Source organism: Myripristis murdjan, chromosome 22, assembly GCF_902150065.1.
Source record: "Myripristis murdjan chromosome 22, fMyrMur1.1, whole genome shotgun sequence".
Taxonomy (NCBI): Eukaryota; Metazoa; Chordata; class Actinopteri; order Holocentriformes; family Holocentridae; genus Myripristis; species Myripristis murdjan.
The window spans coordinates 29429414-29450416 of NC_044001.1; the positions used below are offsets into that span (position 1 = coordinate 29429414).

Consider the following 21003-nt stretch of genomic DNA (forward strand, 5'->3'; position numbering starts at 1 on the left):
CTTATTCTTATTTATATTCAATAATACTATGACATCCACCTGTCAATTAATCTTCTACTTTTAGTAGCACAGAGTTAAGATTCACACCCACTTCTAAAAGTTCAAGTCCTGGACACTGGACACTGGAGTTGGTCCCCCTTTGCAGTTCTAACAGCTTCCACTCATCTCAGAAGGCTCTCTGTATGGTTTTGGAGTGTGTCTGTGGGGATTTTTGCCCGTTCATCCAGAAGAGCATTTGTGAGGTCAGACACTGATGTTGGACCAGAGGGCCCGGCTCACAATCTCTGTTCTAGTTGATCCCAAAGGTGTTGGATGGGGTTGAGGTCAGGGCTCTGTGTGGGCCAGTCAAGTTCTTCCACACCAAACTCAGCCAGCCATGCCTTTATGGAGCTGCTTTGTGCACTGGGGCTCAGTCATGCTGGGACAGAAAAGGGCCTTCCCCAAGCTGGAAGCAGAGAATTGTCCAAAATGTCTTGGTGAGCTGAAGCATTAAGATTTCCCTTCACTGGAACTGAGGGGCCGAGGCCGAGAAACCAGAAAAACCAGCCCATAGCGTTATCCCTCCTCCAGCAAACTGCACAGTCGGTACAATGCAGTCAGGCAGGGAACGTTCTCCTGGTTTCACCAAACCCAGACTGTCCATCAGACTGCCAGACAGAAAAGTGTGATTGGTCATGTTTCCACCGCTCCAGAGTCCAGTGGCGGCGTGTTTTACACCGCTCCATCTGACACTTGGTGTTGTGCTTGGCTTGCATGTGGCTGCCATGAAGCTCCTGGCTCACAGTTTCTGTGCTGATGTTGATGCCATAGGAGGTTTGGAGCTCTGCAGTTACTGAGTCAGCAGAGCGTTGGTCACTTTTACGCACTATGAGCCTCAGCGCTCGGCGACCCCGCTCTGTGACTTTACGTGGTGCTGCCCCCTGGTGGCTGAGTTGCTGTGGTTCCTAAACACTTCCACTTTGCAATAATCCCACTTCCAGCTGATGGTGGAATATCAAGGAGGGATCAAACTTCACCAGCTGACTTGTTGCAGTGGTGGCATCCTGGAACTCAGTGAGCTCTTTAGAACGAGCCATTCTCTCACTAATGTTTATAAAGGCAGACTGCATGGCTCGCTGCTGGATTTTATACACCTGTGGCAATGGGACTGAATGAAACACCTGAATTCAGTGATGAGATGATGAGGCCCAATACTCTTGCCTATATAATGTATTTAGTGGGGCATGTTTTCAGGCCAAGTTGATGTCTTGTATCCTCATAACTTTTAAAATGACCTTAAGATGTCAGTGAAGTGAGCAGTAATAGTAATTGGCCCCAGAACATCAAAACAAAATGCATTTGAACGATAGGGTATCTTTGGAAATGAGAGTAGTATAGTCTACATTATAATGATGGCCTATTTTCAGAGTACAAAATAAATCACAGGGGTTTCGACTGTGAGCTGTTGACACTGACACACTCCCTGTATGACTCAGTGGAGCGTGGCATTATACACCTTACACTTGTCTTTCTCAGCCTCTCTCTCTCTCTCTTTCGCTCTATCTCTCCTTCTGTCACTCTCAGTTCCTTCCCATCAACACAGAGTTGTCTTTCTGTCTCTTGCCTGGCACAGTGCTTTCTCCCTTACTTCCTCTCTTTTATTATTTCTTAATCGCTCACCTTCCCTCCAGCCTCTGCACGGTATCTGGGCAATATAGAGTATAGAAATAGGAGAGATGCAAATGGACTTGCATTTTAGACACACACACACACACATACACAAACACACACACACACACACACACACACACACACACACACACACACACACACACACACACACACAGAAAGACACACAAACACACATTGAATGCTGCTGATATTCCCTGATGGTCTATAGACTAATACAGAGCCGCAGGGCAGAGCTGCTGGATGTGGCTGATAACCGTGCAGACAAATGGCCCGCTGCTGGCTGCCTGGCTGGGCCCTAACAACAGACCAACACACAAGTCATGAACAAACACACCACACATATGCAGCTGAAGCACACACACACACAAACACGCACACACATACAGCGCTTTCTGATAGCATACTCGTTGGCAGCCATATTGGAGGTTCTCACAGCAGTTGAGAATAGCTGATTGCATTATGAAATTTATCTTACAACAATAAATGCACATGGAGACTGATCGTTTCATGACTGACACATGAATGGTTTGAAATGGATCCAGGTACGCTACCCTGTGAGAGGCTACAGTGTAGCTGAATGCTGGACTGTGAAACTTTGATGATCAAAAACAGCAAAAGCAGCACATCAGAAATGAGAGAAAAGACTTCACCTCTTTTGCACTAGTTTATTTTAGGCGTGAAATCAATTGGCTCCAAAATGAATCCAGAATTTCTGTATGTCTGACCATACCTTTAGGGGAGAGTGGGGTAATTTGTGCCAAGGGGCAAGTAGTGCCACCCCTGTTATCTAGAAAACCATAGAAGTTGGTCATGTGACCACATATTTTTGAAGAGGAATCGATTTCACTCATCCTGCAAAGAAGGGAGACACATGGCTTGAGAGGTAAGCACATTTCAGTTCAAAAAACATTTTTTTGCCCTCCAAAGTAAAATTTCCATGATCAAGGTTTTTTGATTGCTGTGTTTGAACAATTATAGAAAACTTTGAAAACAGTTCACACAGGTTTTAGTACTTTAGTAAGCTACACCATGAGTCTATACAGTTAGCATGATGTTAGCTCAAAACAGCTGGGGGATGCATTTTTTTTTCAAAATGGTAGGCTTGGGGTAATTTGTGCCAAAGGGCCTGGGGTAAGTTGTGCCAGTGGGACATCTTGTGATTATATACTATATATTACTTTATTGTATTTTATTGTTATTGTACATTGTTTTCTTATCTCTGATCACTAAAACTATTCAGATTCAGGTGAAGATGATTTGCAGGTGCTCATTTTGGAATTTTTATTTTGTTCTGGGTATGTGTTCATGTGGCGCTAGGCCTCGTTATAGAAAAGTGGCCTGTGATCTTATTAAAATAATAAATAAATGTTAAATAAATAATTTTGTATTGAATTTGTTTTTTTATATAGCATTATCATTTGTGAGGTTAAAATGATCTGTTTTACTTCAATTATCAATGGCACAATTTACCCCAGTCTATTCTCTCTAATGGCACAATTTACCCCGCACCGGGGGCAAGTTGTGCCACAAAACCACTTTTTTTTCAAAAGCTATATTTCTCAAACAGTTTATATAAGATCCAAAGTGATTGTTCCCAGGGATGCACAACATCCTAAACTATATGTGCATATTTTAGTTGGAGGCATTACTGTAATCCCCTCACTTTAAAGGCACTTTAAGTAAAAATTGGTACTACTTACCCCACTCTCCCCTACACTGTAAAGTTTTGATTTGTCTTGTTGATCTGGGCAGGGTTAATGTTACAGGACCACTGGGGCCAAATGCATCAAACTCGATTCATTTGTAGATTCATGACTAAAACTGTGTACATGCAAAGCCAGAGATATGCATATGCATTCTTTTGGCCAGGTTCATAAAGCCATGTATATGCACGCTTCTGTCTCTCAGTCTTTATGTAATTGTTGCCACGTGTTGTGGCCATGGCTGTACCCCCTGTATTTCCCTCTGTTTCCATCCCTGCATTCCAAATCGCATACTTATACTTTTTACTTTTACTATGTACTGCAACTGCCCTTACAAAGTATGTAGTTTAGCATGAAATATGCATGCTAATTCTTTTTTTCCCTACTAAATAGTATGGTAGTATGAGTATTGGAATGCAGGGCTTGTGTTTCCCCCTCCCTTTTGTTTCCTTGGTTCTCTCCCTGTGTTTTGTTTTGTGTGTGCTGGCGTGGGCGTGGCCATCTCCACTCACTCTGCTCCCTGATTCCTCCTCACCTGGCTGCAGTTGGCTCATCTACTCCCTCATTCTCCACACCTGCAATCCATCGGCTCATCTCCACTGCAGTATATCTACACCGGCTTTTCCACCACTCCTCGCCGGATTGTTGTTCAGCCTCCATGGTGAAAACTTCAGGCCTGCTTTGCAGACATTTTGAAAACTTTTGTTGTTGAGATTCGCCTACTAACTCCTTTGTTCTCTGCTGTTCTCCAGGACCATTACCACCCGCCTGCCTACCCTCCAGTCTGTTTCCTTCAAGCCACCTCTGCCTACAATGAAGCCCTTCATTCTCCCTCCTGCCCACGCCAGCCATTCCCTGTCACCACCACCTCCCTCTTCCCAAGCTGGACTCATTTTTCCCTTCCCTGAGCCTTAACCTTATTTTTCCTTTTTTTCTAATAAATTCCTTTTTTCTGCTTATCCGACTGTCTCGCTCTTGGGTCCTCCCTCCATGAATTCGTAACATGCACGAGCCTCATGCACACTTTCACAATCAGCCATAAATGGAGGTAGACACACCCCTAATTAGCTCATTTCCATATATGTACCTGTTGCTGATCATTCCTTTTTTTTAGACTAAAAGGACAGTGAGGTCCTTCAACAGCACCAAAGCTGCCATCGCTGTCATTCCCCACAGCCATTCTACACAAAATTAAAAGTAGCTTATCTTTTAATGAAAGATGAAAGCTTTAACCCAAGAATGTGCAAGAACAATATGAAGGCATTTCAGTGATATTTCATGATTGCCAATATCAGAAACAAATGGGCATCTTGCAGGAGGCTGTGTTGGGTAAAGGACATAGAAGTTAAAAAACTAGACCTTCTTGTCTAATGACTGGCCATCCTATCAGCTGCATGTGAATGCTAACACTAGCTGCTTTTCTAAAGTGGCTGACCAGCTAACAAAGCCAAAAGGTCTTCATAAGTTACAACTCAAAGTACTATGGAGTAGGGAATGTAGCCGAAGCAGCTCAGTCAGTTTACTGTGTCACAGTAACATCAATCTGGGAGCAGATCCGCTTTATCATACATTTTTCTTTTAACCCTCCTGCTACCTTCAAATTGACATTTTTTAATCAATTGTTTCAGTTTGAGCCCAGTAATTTACACCTCCAGAAAATGATGTGTTAGGTTAGGTTAGAGTCCATCACAACAACCACACCGAGACCAGACACAGTCCTCCTGCCAGTAACATCAAGACAGATGGGGGTTCTGGAGCTCACAGTCCCCTGGGAGGACTGGATGGAGGAGGTGACAGGGAGGAAGTGACCTGGTAGACGACTGCTGCAGACAGGGTGGAGGACATGGTGCCTGACTATTGAAGTTGGCTGCAGAGGATTCGCTGGCCAGTCCCTCTGCAGGGCATACCATCTCCTTGACATCATAGGTGGCCACAAAAGGCAGGCCATCAAGCACAGCACTGAGACAGCAGAACAGGCCTCAAGATGGATGTGGTTAAGAAGGAGTGAACTGTGGAAAGATGGTAGTCAGACACAAGTCAGGATCTGATCTTCCCTGGCTGGGCCGCCCGGGTGAGGGTGTATGATGTTTCCAGAGCTGAAACACCCAATGTCCGTGGGAAACACCACTGATGTATCTGAGGGCGTCGTAAGTTGTACTATGGAAACTGGGTACAAAATGTGTCTAGGACATTGAAAACATATCATCATGTTAATTTTATGTTTGCCCACTTGTCCCCATTAAACAGTGAATGAAGTCATATTTACTCCAAAGATAATAGGAGGGTTAACATTACACTGCACACCAACACCAACTGTGACTTTTTCTTTTCGATATCTCTATTTCTCACCCTCGTGTCACATATTTAGTCATTATTTACACTGCTAGTTGTGCACTGGACCTCCATGACAACACAACCATGTGGCTGACAGATTAGTGACACAAGTGCAAAGCCTCTACAGGCTGACATTTAAGCCGGTTCAGTGTCTTCGCTTAGGGACTCACACCCTCATACGTGTGCACATGCACAGCCGCAGAATGACCCTCGCTCTCTCCCTCTTTCCACACAACACATGCTCGCACACACTTCCTCATTACCAGACACTGGGATGGACAGGGCCATTAAAAGTTGTGGACGTGGCCTGTCAGTCTTGCTGATTGGAGATGCATTTCAGGGAGCCGGCTGGACAATCCAGTAGCAGCGAGGGGACGAGTAGAGGCCTCGTCACTCTCTTGCTCGCTAGTGTGCTGGAAGCAGCCTTCTGAATCACTGTCATGTTCCCAACTGTCACTGATTCCCGATGAAAGTCCAGGATAAGACTGAGGCAAAAAGCTGCTCGCATGACCTATAATAATTGGAGAGTTGAGGAGGGCTGAGGAGGCTTGGGGGGGAAAGAGAAAAAAGAAAGGAGAGAGGTGATAGACTGAATACATATGTGCGAGAGAGACTGAAGGAGTTGTAGAATGGGGCAAAATGAGATCTTACAGGTAGAAGAAAATCAAGACAATATTCATTAGAACAATGTCCACAAATCCTTTTTATCCAACAGTTTCCCCCCTCAAAGTTTCATGATGCGTGGCATAACCTCTGTTTTTGAATTTCACAGGTCAAGAGGTTATTTTCCATTTCAGACTGGCAATTATCCCACTACATTGAACATATTAACAGCCCCTGCAATTAATAATCTTTTCCTCTGACAGCCCACATGTCTGCCATCAGCGGCAATAACACAGACTCATTTCCTTAATGATCTGCCTTCCTCTTACATTTTTTAAACAAAATAGAACCCAATTATGCAGCTACATTAATATTCATCAGTGATGCATTCCACCTTATTAAGCATTTAGAGTAAACAAACTGTTCAGGATCATTAGAGTTGAAATTTAAAGACAAAAGGTGGCGGTAGGCAGTGGAGGAAATGTTTTGGAGGCCAAAGGGAAGTGCATGAATCACTTGCAGTTGCTGATAAAGAGTATGCCCCAGCTAACTGAATTAATTATTAAAATGCTGCTTGGATCTCTTGTGATTCAGCAAACATTAACATCATTTATTACCTGCTGTAATTCACATCAGGGGTATGCAGACTACACCTTTTCATCAATAAAATATAGGGCCGATTTTAGAGGGGAGCTGGGCGAGTCATGCATTATTTCACTTAGTGATGCTTTCACTTAGCGAGAAGTGATACTCCATCACTTTGTAATGCAACTAAGATCATAAAAATCAACAAATTGATGGCAACATATTTTGTCCACCTTTGACTACAACTCTTGGCTCCTTTGATTATCAGCAACAACTTCAGGAAGGTCTGCAAGCTGACTTTTTCCAAAGACTGGGTGTAGGTTTCAATGACTCGCAATTGTTTGGCGCTGCATCTGGTATGTGAACAACTCATATTCCATTCCTTTTAATCAGAGCAGGTTTCCTTCCCTGTGGATGCAATTACATGCCTCATAATCCAGATCTGGCACTCTCCAGCAGGCTCCACATAACATAATGCTTGTTTCCGCCTCACAAACATGTTTTTTGTACCCTGACACAATCATTGCCAGTTGTTGATTTAATTGTTAACCTCAAAGCACAAATTAAAAAAAACTAAAAAAAAAAAAACTAAAAAAAAATCATGCTGTCAGGGACCTTTCATGCTTAACATATCAATCAAATATAATGTGGTGACAAAAATATAATAATGTGCAGATCAAGTGAGGCATGTTTAGAGTTCATATCAATGTAGCAATCAGTGAGCAAATTCTACTGGCACTGATTATATGGAAAATCTATGCCACATAGCCAAGGAGCTTGAAGATCTTGCTGTAATTCATTTATAGTTACTGCTGCTTTGGAGGGAATCTTGACAGGAGCATCAAGCAGCAGAACTTAGTTGGCTGAAGTCAGGACCTGATGCAATGGCTTGATCAATGACCAAACAAACTCAACATGTTGTCCTGTATAATACAGCACTGGCATAGCCTGGCTCCAGACTCATGAATCGCACGCTCACTTCAAAAAAGATTTGGAGGGATTCACTGGGTCTGGTGTTGCCCAATTCAACTGTGATTACTCAGTTGAAAAACTAGCCAGACGAATCAGCACCGCTGTAGGGCGGGCAGGCATGATGATGTAATGAAGCTGCTCCAGAGCCACACAGATCATACCATATTAGCTAACACTGGATGAGGACGTTCTCAGTACTGCTATTGATGCTGTAAATAAATTAGAACAAAAAAACTCAAAAGCAATGTGAGCTGAATGCATTTCTGAGTGGAAAAAGTTTTTTTTTTAAGCACAAGTATAACTTAATTTATCAGCTAACCTTGTTGGAAAGGATCCCTGGTGTGTTTGTTAGAACTAACCCAACTTCAATGAAAAGTAATAGCCTTTTGGCGAAATAGAGCTTTTGCATTTGTTAGGAGCCCTTTCACCAACAAATTGAATCCCTCCGCCTACAAAAATCAGCCAACAAGGGGGCAATATCAGTCTGAATAATGGTGTGGGAACAGAATGGTCAGGATTGGCATGCCTGGTCGATGTATCAGCGGGGGCACCTGCATTTGCATAATTTGAGGACAGATAGACTTGAATGGAGTTTTGTGCTTCTAAGCAGACAAAGACGATTTTAATGACAAAATCACCAAACAAATGTTTGAGTGCCTATTTTCCCACATATGTACATTGTATACATATAGCAGAAGTTCCCATCAGATTTGGTCTAGCCACTTGCTCAGTAAATTGTCAATATTTATCTTAAGGGGTCATGTGCACTCAAGATGCAAGTGGATTACAGCATCATCTTCAGGCTGACCTACACAGAGTCACTGTGCTGAGTTTTAATGATGGCATGGAGTCTGGCTGCAGGATGGTCTTTCATGTGGCTAAAACTGACCACGACTGGCCATTTGATCCATGATGCTTTCAGGCTGTATTGAGAAAATAGACCAATCCAGCGTTTTCATGGCCTCTCACAGTCAAATCAGAGAGAGATTTGTTTACATTCATTTTTCTGTTTGTTCTTTTATCCCTTACAAGCAATATCTCAGGGATGAGTTTTGGTTCTCAGAGCACAGGACAGAAAGTGAGCACTGGCAGCCACAGAGCAGCAAATTTGTCATGCCATCTCTCTCTCTTTACATTAAACCAGCATGAGTTTCTTTATTGTCTTGAAAAACAGAGGGGTTCTCTAAGGCTTTTTAATATTTGATCTGATCAATACGTACTCCACAGCCTAAACAGAGTGTAAATGGTTGAAGCATGGTTCAAGACAAAACACAGGCCGTGAGGTGTGCCTCTTTTCATTGTACAAGTCTGGCGTCATCAGTACCCTAGTAGCGACTGCAAGTAACTTCTGCATGGTAAGCTTGCACCACTCTCAATTTAGTAAAAATATTTTAAAGTTTTAATATAATAATATTTTCACAGTGTAAAATTATGTATTGCTTATGTGTTTTACACATGAATGGTCTTAGACTTACAATATTTTATTGAAAAAACAAATAATTATCTGTACTTCAGCTTTTCTTTTTTAATTAAAGAAATCTGGGTTGTTGTTTTTTTTTTGGAAAGGTAATAGGGATGGAAATCTTCATTCCCGGGACGATACGATATGCATCTCGATATGTAGGCTACGGTACGATACACTAACGATTCACATGAAGCATCTTCCGATTCAATACGATACGATTTATCTTCTCTCCGCGATGCAGTCACGATGCAATCACGAGTCAATACAATCTAATAACAATGCAAATCTGTGTAAATTCATCATTAATGTAATGCTCAAATAATACTGAAGATGGCAGCAATGCAACAAATTGGATGCCAGCTGCCGTTAAACGCCAAAGAAGAAGAAGACGAAGAAGAAGCAGAAGATGGGAGGAAAACAAATAGCGACAGAAGAAGAAGTAGTAGTCTTCTTCTTTTTCTTCTGTCGCTATTTCTGTTTTCCGGCAGGCCAGACGCCTATAGGTGTACTGCTGCCCCCCGCGACTGAGTGTCGCATTACGTTAGAGAGTGGAATACGCCGAAGCACGGGAACATGCCAAGTAACATGTAAACGGAATATTCCAGTTGGCGCAGCGCAGTTACCTTAACCGGAATATTGAGCCGAACCGGAATATGTGTGCATGTAAACGTAGTCCATGTCGTCGCCTCAGGTGAGTATTCAGGTTGGTCGTGCTGCCTGTGTGCTTGATAACAAGACGGCATATCATTGCTTGGGACTTGTCAAGGTTTCCATCCCTCTTAAAATATCCAAAGTGACGCCAAACATGCAACTTGTATGTATGGCTAGGCAAACTATGAACTTGTGCGTCTGCCATGTCCAGCGCTTGGCGGAGTCGAGTCAACACGTGTTTCTTGTTGCCTGCAGCAGTCTGCCTGTTGCCCGGAGGTTGATATTCAGTGAGAAGTGACACCGAGTGGTGAACAGATGAATCAGAGTGTGTTTGTCGTTCCGCAACAAATAGTCCGCTTGTGAGAACTGCTGAGATAATTATGGAAGTGAATTGACTGAAAATAATCATTTAAAAAATATTTATATTAATAATGAATCGGATTTTACCGATGCAAAGCTTTGACAAGGCGATGCATCGTGATTTCAGCCCAGATTCTATCCGATGCACACCATTCCAACTGATGCAACACATCGTAGACCCTTGCATCGGTGCAATGATTGCATATCGGCTAAAAAGTCCATCCCTAAAAGGTAAAGCTCTATTCCTACAATTACTATGTTAAAAGTAAAATATTTCATGCAATTATATAAATATTGCTTGTAAAATTACAGTAATAGTGTGTTTTTAGGCCACAGATAATTACATTTTTTTTTTTTTTTTTTTACAGTTTATTGACAGATTTACTTTTACACTACTTTTCTGTTTTACATTTTCTACGTTTTCTGGCACCCCTAGTGTACCTTGAGTTTGAATTTAATCTATATACTCCAGTTATGTTTTGCTATAAAAATGTATACAAGTATAATAGTACATGAAGTCTGTTGATATTTTTTTTTATTTCCATTCACTGTCAGGTGTGTGAAGCCTTGAAGAACTTCAGCGTGTAGTGATATCTGAGAAGACAAGTCTGAAATTTTAATTTTTAATGCAATATTTACAAGACAGTTGGAATCCCTGAAGATGCAGCTCACTTTCTGTAGTAGGCCTATACATCTGCTATGCTAGTGCTTGGACAAAGACACAGACACGGCTTTTTCCACTGTGTGACCTCTGTGTTTTCAGTCTGCCAAACAGTGGAAACACTTACACACTCTAAACTATTTACTTCAGTGTTTTGGAGCCACTGCACTGACTTTCACTTTCTTTGATCCCTATGTCCTTGAGGTCTGGCTGCGGTGAGTCCACTGGCCAAAACTGCAAGTTATGGCAAGCAAATTAGTTCCCTCGAAGCTCAAATGGAGGATTTACACTGCTTGCCCCGTCTGGCACTGAGAAGTGATATTCAGACTACTGCAAGAAGGTATAGCAGCCTTGAAAACTGTATCCTTGGACAATGCAGCTGCTTCAGTATAACCCAGTACATCTGAGCATGTGAGGACGCATGAACTGTCAGGTGGGTTCTCTTTCAGGATGGATCTTGGCTGGCACGTGCAGAGGGGGGGGGGCGGAGGGTGCTGGAGCACCTGCCCCTTTGCCCCTTGATGACCAAAGTGCCCTTTTGTCAAAGTCATTTTTTTTTTTTTTTTTTTTTTGTAAGTGCGTGTGTGAAAGTCTGTCTGTGTGGCCCAAAATAATAAGAAATAAAACAAAATAATAATAATTTAGATCTACCTTGGTCAGTCACATGATCCGCAACGTGCCCTCACTCTGCCCTCACTGCCCTGACGTGCCCAGACGTGCCATGTAGCTAAGCGCTGCTAAGCAGCTAGAGACGGCCACTGCTAGTCTCGCGAAACCGAAGAAGACCCAAGGGAGTAAACAGCTGGTCCGGTGAGTCGGTTTTGCAGCGGTATTCGTTTGTGCACGGTGTATTCTTGCAAGATGACTGACGAAGTGAAGTGAGCAGTGAGCATCCTCTGTGTCATCTGTGTGCAGAGTCAGACGAGTGAGTGAGTGAGTGAGTGAGTGAGTGAGTAAGTTAACCACACAGCGGGCTGTGGGGAAAAAGTATGTCAGGCTTCTTGTTGTTTCTGTATGTTTCTCTTATCATGGGCAAAGTGCATTAGAGAGATGTCATGTATTATTTTACTCTCAAGCAGTGTTTTTCCTATGTTTCTAGAGGCAATGAGGCATAGACTATATATACTATTCACTAAAACAATGCACTATGCATATTCACATAATTTTGGACTATTACAGTATAAATACAACAACAATAACAACTAGACTTTGTAAAGTTTCTGAAGAAGTTTTGATGTGCTTGCCACCCTTGCAACCGCCTGGACATGCGCTGAACCAACAGCCCTGTGCTGTTTGTAGGTTGCATAGTGTTGTCGCTCTTGGCTTGTGTGGACTGAGAGAGAAATGAGGTTCTATAAAGCACACAGCATGAGTGACAGTGGTGCTTGGGAGAGAATCGCTTAAAAGTAGTAGTCAAACAAGACAGTAAGTCCAAGCAGAAAATAAAAGGTATTATGAGAAAGGTAAGGCTTTGGGCTTTCAAACTGTGTCAAAATTATGTTCCAACAATTAGAAGAATTTGAATTGTGATTTTCTCAATCTCTCATTTTTGTATCATTACTTGTTTGTTTATAACATTTACACACAAATATAATATGCATACAAAATATACAACTTTTAGAATTTTGGATAGTCAAACTGAATAAAATCATAAAAATATTTAAATACATCATTCAATTATTTTTTACTTCATTATCCGCACTAGGAATAATTGTAGCAAACGTGGCTACAGTTCAACCAGTTATATTGTAAGGTATGTTTCTGTATGGTGTTTCAAATTTGTGTTCCATGTGCCCCCTTTTAACTTTGAGCACCTGCCCCTCCAGATGTCTCTGCACGGCCCTGGATCTTGGCACATTGTGGCCGTGGTTACACCTGTCATCTCAGTGTGACTTTAGTATTTGGATCATGCCAGGTTAAGTGCCAGGTCTAGATGCACAGAAGTTTCAGGCAGAGGCTTGAGGAGGTGTTGTGCTTGGAAGAGCCAATGTCATACTATGAATTGTATGTCATTAACTCATGTCCATCTTCCTAAAATGCTACTAAAAGGTATAATTTACAGCCGTTTGTACTCCTGTAGCTGTTTTATTGTTCTGCTAGAAATGTTCAGTCGCATTGTGACCATGTCAGGTATCATCCTCATACCACCAATCTGTCATCATGTCAAAATGTTTAGGGTCTGTCTGAGTTCTGTCTGAGGATGGTTCCTGCTTTGAAATTTCCAATTATAAGATGATTGGTCCATGTGGACATTTCAGGAAAAAGTTCTGTGAATGTGGCTAGATACCACAGATTTAGGACTGAATGTTTCATTTTGCTGCTTTTGGTAAACACAGGAGAAAAAAACATATGTTCATTAAGCCTTCATGATGTCTGTAAACATTTTGCTCCAAAGTTAAATATGAATTTGTATTCTTTCCCGTCATCTTTCATCCTTCTCCCATTTAAACAGTCCAGGGAGATGACACGTAAAGGGGCTGGAGAGAATCTGATTGATCAAAAGCTGAGCAACCAGTGGCTGTAAATAACACAGTGGCCACAGCCTGAACGTGTTCTGCAACAAGGAGCCTGCTGTTGTTGTTCAAAAGAACTTGTTCACTCTTAACCTTGAACGAGAACAAGTTTTCCTGAGGTGCCTCTTGAGTGAAAACACTCAATTAAATTTGAGTGAGCGACAAATTAATTAGCTTTGTGTTTACATTGAGCACAATAGACCTAATATATTCATCACGATATAGTACTGATATATAGTGCTGGTAAGATTGTGTTTTTTTTTTGTTTTTTTTCAAGCAAAGCACACAAATAACCTATTATATCATAGTTGTATATTTCTCAGTATTTCTAAAAAAAATGCAAGTGTTGTGTAGTAAGAGCTCTCAAAAGAAAATCTAAGGTATTACAATATTTAAAAACACAGAAAACCCTAAGACATTGGACGAATATCTTGACTATACCAGAAAACTCTAGTATTTTATGATATTCCAGGAACAACTGATTCGGTGAATCCATCAAAGCAGCAGTTGGCTAATCATGCTTAGAAAGGCCCACAGGCTCTGAGAATCAGGGCCAAATATAGAGTGACCCCCCTCAAAGCCTCTACAAGTCAAGATCTTACCTAAATGCATGTGTGTACCAAATATGAAGATGATCAGTAAAAGATCTGGCTAGTAGTTTGATTTTGTTCCATTTTTACTTAATTCAGTCCGCACCCCCATATGGAGTGACCCTCCTCAAAATCCAAAGGCAAATGCATGTGTGTACCAAATATGAAGATGATCGGTGCAAAACAATGGTCTGTGGTTTAATCACAAAAACCTCTACGGATGCGGACGTGGAACAATCCCAAATCCGTGGTATCCCTGGATGACTGTTCGTCTGGGGATATTAAGTAGAATATATGTAGATGTCCATGGTTGTATGGGTGTCATGTCAATGATTTTAACACTGTGGGTCACAACTCACTGGTGGGTCTCAATAATACATCCATGACTACAAATCAATATCATTGTAGGTACTGAGGTTCATACATTTCTTCACATCTCTCTGCCTCCACTTGCAGCCTGAAATTGTTCATTGGCTACAAAATGCCTGATCAAATTGCTTGCAATATCCAGATTGTGGCTGTTTTTTCTGCCAACACATAACCTGGATCTGATAACAATGCTAGCCAGGCCACTTCAACATGTGGATTTTCTGATCAGATCTCAATATAGCCAAGATTCATTGTGAAAGCGAGCACACCTGACGGTTAATGCATGCTGGTGTGGTCGGACGTGCAGGGATGTCCTGAGAAGACAGGAGTGGCCTTTATTGTATTGTATTGTTTTGTTATGGGTGCTATAAGTTGTGGTGTATATTTGTATATCTGTATTTAGAATTGTGAATGGCCGCTGTTGCAGCCATTCTGGAATATTGATGTGAATGGGAAAGACCGTTCTACACTTTCTGAGTTCTGTGGTAATTCCACCCTTTTCCCTTTGTTCAACTTGATTATTATCATATAAAATGCTAATGTATTCCCATGTTTTTTCATTTGTTAAGCCTCAGTGATTGCAACATAATTAATTACAGCACCCTGCTATGTGATGTGGTGTTGCGGTTGTCATAGCAGAAAAATGAAATAAAGTCACCTTGGCACCTTGTCTATATAATACATATGCCTGTTTTAGTTTGTGTGTGTGTGTGTGTGTGTGTACATGCATGTATTTACAAGTGTGGAACAAGTCAACAAGCACGCATCCCTCTCCTTGAGAAGCCTGCACTGACAAAAATACCCTGGAGCACTTCGAGCCTATCATGGCTTCTCACACGAGCACTGCTCCTGTGTCAGTGCAGCAGCATCAAACAATTTACAATGAATGATAATTTGTTCACAAAACTGTTGCGCACACCGTTAAGTTGTATTATATTGTCTTTTAGGCCCGGTTGTTCAGGCAGAAGCCAAGTTCTAACATATCCTTTGAAAATCTCACAGTGCAGTTTTATGTTGGTATATACAAGGGCTTGTACTGTAAGGCTGATATCAAGTTTCAAGGTTTTCTCATGTTTCTTAAGGTTTTTTTTTTTCTTCTTTTTTTGCAACATCACTTGAACTACTTCACAGATCAAGACAGGGAAGGTGTAAGAGTACAGACTGCAGCTTTTCTCATCAGTACTGCAGATTCTCTGTAGATTCCCCTTAGCCCTCATGATGATTGAAGCCAGTGTACAATAATTCCTCATGTAAAACCAATCCCCTAGATTTACTTGAGCAGGATAGGAAAAGCAAATGCTGTAATTCTGTGAGGAGGAATTAAGGAGGCTGCCTAATGGGCTATTTCCTTTATGAGAAAGATGATGATATTTCAGATATGCTAAATTGAGATGATGAGCAGCAGGTGGACGGCTCAGGGAATAGATGACCACCTATACAGTCATGCAGCGGTGCACTGACAGCATGCAGTCATCTTCAATAGACCATGAAGGAAACTAAAGAAGAGTGATGTCTTTGGTCTCATTTATTATCAGACATTTGTTTCTTAGAGTAAAACAGTGGTTCAGTTCATTTGGAGCCAAAGCCAAGGGACATAATGTGACCTACTTCTTCTGATTTATGATAAGACGTCAAACAAACTCTCACAGACCTCTCCCCAGTTGACTTACGCATGCAGGATTTTGTGAGGAGGGACAATTAGCTGGGACTCTGCATTGCTGTGGGTATTGAACGTGTGTGTGTATATGTGTGTGTGGGTATGTGGGTGGGGAATTGTGCTTTCAGTGTTTCCAGAGGCTTTGAGAGAGTGCAATACAGAAAAAGGACAGTACCTAAGTATACCAAACATCTGTATGTCTGTAAGCTGTGGAGAGAAAAAGCTCAAGAGACTGTATGTCTGAAATCCTTTGGAAAGGCTGCTCAGGTCCTCTCTTAAAGGGCCATATCAGTGATTTTGCATGTTTAGTGTTATATCTACAACATGTAAATACTTCATGTTTCTGCTAATCTTTTCCCAAAGCAGGCAGTCTTATTTTTCAACTCAGTATAATTTTTCTGAACTTTATCCAGCCACTGGTTTCCATTCATTCCACTCTGATATGAAAATGAACTTTCAGAGACTTCAAACTTTCTTCCATCACCGTAATAAAGTCCTCCACATTAGTTTCAGCTATGTTGTGTTTTGATGACTTGAAATTGGGCAGAGTGAGATGGTCTTTCTGCAGAAAAAAAAAAAGTCCCCGGGGAAACGCTTGCTTTCCACAGCCAATTATGAGTTCTGTGATTTATGAATGTTGATGACTTTGTTAACAGCTGAAGCAGAACATTATAAGGTGGGTGTTTAAACCAAAAATTCACATTTCAGAATTGTGATTTTGATTATATGTTGTGAAATCTTTAGTACCCCCTCATGATTTGCAAAATAGTTTGTTGCAATGTAAAATGTCTTAGTCCTCATTGTTTTCAGTGTTAGATTTTCAGCTGCAAGTTTCACTATGATAAAAATAATAGTGTGATTTTGACAGATTTTTTTTTTCATACATGGATATTTATCGAGCTTTTATGTGACTGTTGGATGTTCTGACTTCTGAGTTGGAACCTCCCACCTCCATGCAGACTACATTTCATTGCAACCGACATGGACGCCTTCAAGAAGATTCTGCTTGTGATAGGTGCATTCATCAAATTAAAAAGAATACCCTGCTATAAATCTACACTACTGTGAAATACAGAAAGACAGACTACAGAGAACACTAGACTGATGTTGAACATTTTGGCCAAGTCTGTGGTTTCTCAGATCTTTTAACTTAACCTGTGTTCCTCTGCACTTATCCATGTAGAAAGTCAAATTCATCCTAGTTCACTGGAAAACTTGAGCAGATGGGAGCAGTCGATGTTTAAAAGCAAGTCCAACAAAATAACAGTCTCAATGTCAAGGATTGTGAAATTTCAGCAAATGACTGGCAGTCCATAATTTCATTTCCAGTTGCTCACAGTTTCGCTTTCATGCATGTCTACCTTTAAATTAAAATAGAATTATATTACTACAGTATGACAAGCATGTCAGCCCTAAACAATTAAATTTCTGTTTATTTGGTTGTTTGTTTATTTGATTTTTTCCTTATTCTGGACATTTATATTTTCTGTCAAAAGTAAGGTTCAATCAGCCTGATTTATGTTATGTCCAGCTCCAGTTATCATTATAAGGTCTTAAAAAGTCCCTGTGTGTGTGTGTGTGTGTGTGTGTGTGTGTGGCCGGGTGTCTGTGAAGTGACTAATTACCCAGGAGGATAGGGTGACGGCCACATTAAGGACGTTCCACCATGTCAGCTAAACTACCACAGCACATGCTCACACACACACACACACACACACACACACACACACACACACACACACATATATACACACACTTTAACCTGATAGAGTAGACCTGAAACCAGCTCAGACTTTCAAACAAATTCAATCAAAAATCAATAATTTGCCCATATGGTGGATCAGCTGATACACATTTCAATGCAGAGCATGATAAACACCACATTTTATAGAATCAGCCGAATGAAAGAGTGCAATAATTTTACCCCATTTCCTATGTTAGGGATGACAAAATTAAAGCTGGTGTTTGGTGGCAGATGATGTCACTTTCTATATTGCAGTTACGCCACGTGATGACATCACCAGCCACCTCTACTTTTCACTGTGGGATCAGGCATCACAGAGATTTTGGGTTTACTTACTCTCTGTACATGCAGTATATCTTGCACATATAGAAAAAAAATATATGTTGAAAATTTGCTGAAAAGTGGACAATTTATTATTGAACAAAAATCCAAGGTATTAAAGTCATCTCCTCCATTGACTTCTCTTCAAACAGAGAAGCCTTTGGTCTCTTTGTCAGGAGGACCGAAGGAAGAGGGTGATATATATTTTATACCAAAGCACACAGGCTTCCCTTATAACACAGCACCATTGGCATGGAGCAAAGGAACCTTGATTGGGAACACACTGATGACTTTGGTGTCAATCATCATTTCCATCATTTCACAGGTAAAATGATCAATAGCACACGCCTAAAAATGCTTAAATCAGTTTGACCTTTACCACCAAAATAAACAGCCCATTCTCATTCCTAGGGCGTCTTTGTTATGGCCTTCTGCATCTGATACTGATGCAAAAGACATCCATTAGAAGCCAAAGGCACCCTTTCTCAGTGTGAGACACGGGGGATGGTGATGTAGCATAAAGAGTGAGAAAGTCATGAGGGGAAGTAACCTTTCCCTAACCTTGACCAACCTCACTTTAACCAAGTGGTTTTGTTGCCTAAATGTAACCAAGATATACTGATACAGTATGTGCGGTATTTGACAATGTGGGAATGAGAACATTTTGAAGTAAGGGCAGTCATTTTTTTTTTTTTTTTCATTTCCTTATATAATATTTCAAGTTGCACCAGTCCTGGTGATGAGATGACCAGATGATCATTCTACATTAAAGACGCTTAATGGTTGTGTGGTCTGTGTCCCCTATTCAACTGAAGACTTTGCCTGTTGCAAGAATTCAGCCAGAGATTACTCAGATGAAACATGATTACCAGTACAAATATTATACCCACTATTCCTTTGGTGGAAGCCATACAAAGGGTTTCACCTTCAGACTTCTAAAACTCATCAAAGAGGGATTCTTCCATGCGAACACTTTTTTTTTTCCTGTCTCCCGGGGAGTTGTTACAAGCAATTATGGGTCTAACAAGGCAAAGCAAGTCTCTTGAGCCCCGCATCAACATAATTAGCCACTGATGTCGAAACATGGCTTTTCTTCTCTACAAGATGCAAGAGGTGGACCTCTGAGATCTTTATGTTTAGGTACCACCGCTGGGATATGCAGAGATGTGAGATAAATGATGCAATTTCCCCTCTGGAAGCTGTCGTGAATACTAATTGGTAGAGTGATACTGTTAGGTAAACCTAGGATAACATAGAGTTTCAAATGTGTAGGCATGTAATCAAACATACAAAGCATATGGAATGTTTTCAAAAGCAACATATATACAGTGTTTGGTGATGCCACCAGTCAATGCTGGTTTTAACAGCAGCACTTTTTGAAAGTTTCATGAGCTGCCCTGAAAAATTCCTGCAACTCTGCTTCACTCGGTATCCAAATTGAATCACCTTTTAAGAAGCACTGAGATTGAATTTTCCTTAGTGTATGTGATAAGATGATGAATGGACCCTTAGGGCACTATCTTTCTCTTGCAAACATATTGACAATGTTGTCTGCGAGCCAGTGAGTTCCACATATTTTAACGTTGAAGATTTAACAGATTAGGAGGCACTGTCGAGAAGCATCACCCAGTAAATGGATCAAGTGGTTATGTTGATGGGAGACCCTCTGATTATTAAAGATTACATTTTTCATGTGATGTTTAGAGCCCTGCAAAAGTAAGAGTTTATATCAGTGGGCATTTTTGGTCAGGTATAAATTAGTTAGGGCAGGATTTTTTTTGCAAGCGGATAACTGATGTTTTTGTATCAATGCTGCCAATTGCTGATTTGTTGTGCTGATATTCAGCCTCTGAGACAGAGTTTAAACCATGATGGGACGCTAAATCTCTCCACTGAAACTCAGACTAATGAAACTGAGCCAGCCACACACTATGCTCTCAAAACATTTTCAAAAAGAGCGATACTGTGATAAGTTTTCGCTGTGAGAACGGGGAGGTTTCAGATAACTTATCTCTGGCTTGTGGATGTTGTAGTGCCAGCAGATATGCAGTGACATGACTTTATTTTGTGGCTTGTCTGTAACCTCTGTGATGCTGTTTTAATATCTAATCCTGTTAAACTACATGTGAATTCTAAGACTGCCATGCCAGCCATGTCAGTGCTGAAACACCCACAACCTGAAGATAAGTACCCTCCTTTTTCTGCAGCTCCACTATCTCCCTGCATGGAAAAAAAAATATATATCATAATATCTCTCATTTGGAAAATCTTTTTAGAGCATAAAGTTTCTAGCCGTCCGTGGTTGGCTGACTTTACAAATGTACTCTGCTACCTTACACTGTTCCTCCCCGCCTCCCACCAGTATTCACTCTCCGACCTCCCCAGCACACTCCTCAAGGCTCGCTTCCCATGAATAACAAACTAGCTCCCCAGACCATTAATAATACATGGAAAAACACACACACACACAGCACCTTAATGATGCCACGGACGGCTGACAAGCCTCCTACACCGAGAGCCTACAAGTGTATCCAAGTTGAGGGATCCTGTGTTCGGAGCTTCTTGGGCATTTTGGATTTTAAATTTCTTGATTTATTGTATGGGCTCGGCCCTACTGAAATTAATATGCCCTTCATCTGGCAGGAGGACATAAAAACATTCCCCTCAGTCGGCCATGATGTGTGAATAAAGGTAGACTCTGCAGGGCAGGAAGGCGGCCTCAATGAACCATTAGAAAGTCATTATTACAGCTGTGTATGATTGATCCTTTCCCTGGGACCTGCAGTACACCTTAACAATTAACC

At 41.2% G+C, this 21003-nt stretch overlaps 1 long non-coding RNA gene across 1 annotated transcript; it reads left to right on the forward strand.

Moving 5' to 3' along the window:
* The first annotated feature begins 3941 nt into the window (after window positions 1-3941).
* LOC115354705 (uncharacterized) lies at window positions 3942-4333 on the forward strand. Its single transcript, XR_003927795.1, has 2 exons — window positions 3942-4035; window positions 4127-4333. It is a non-coding gene; the product is annotated as an uncharacterized LOC115354705 (long non-coding RNA).
* The last annotated feature ends 16670 nt before the right edge of the window (window positions 4334-21003 follow it).